The sequence below is a fragment of the Bison bison genome, unplaced genomic scaffold (genome assembly GCF_000754665.1).
Source record: "Bison bison bison isolate TAMUID 2011002044 unplaced genomic scaffold, Bison_UMD1.0 scf7180017864368, whole genome shotgun sequence".
Lineage (NCBI taxonomy): Eukaryota > Metazoa > Chordata > Mammalia > Artiodactyla > Bovidae > Bison > Bison bison.
In genome coordinates this window covers 1,413,497-1,413,846 of record NW_011494940.1, presented here as the reverse complement: position 1 = coordinate 1,413,846, position 350 = coordinate 1,413,497, and positions in this window count along the sequence as shown.

The window sequence follows — 350 nt, the reverse complement described above, 5'->3', positions numbered from 1 at the left end:
CACAAGCTGGAATCAAGATTGCTAGGAGAAATATCAGTAACCTCAGATATGCAGATGACACCACTCTTATGGCAGAAAGTGAAGAGGAATTAAAAAGCCTCTTGATGAAGGTGAAAGTGGAGAGTGAAAAAGTTGGCTTAAAGCTCAACATTCAGAAAACTAAGATCATGGCATTCCATCCCATCACTTCATGGGAAATAGATGGGGAAACAGTGGAAACAGTGTCAGACTTTATTTTGGGGAGCTCCAAAATCACTGCAGATGGTGACTGCAGCCATGAATTTAAAAGACGCTTACTCCTTGGAAGGAAAGTTATGACCAAACTAGATAGCATATTCAAAAGCAGAGAC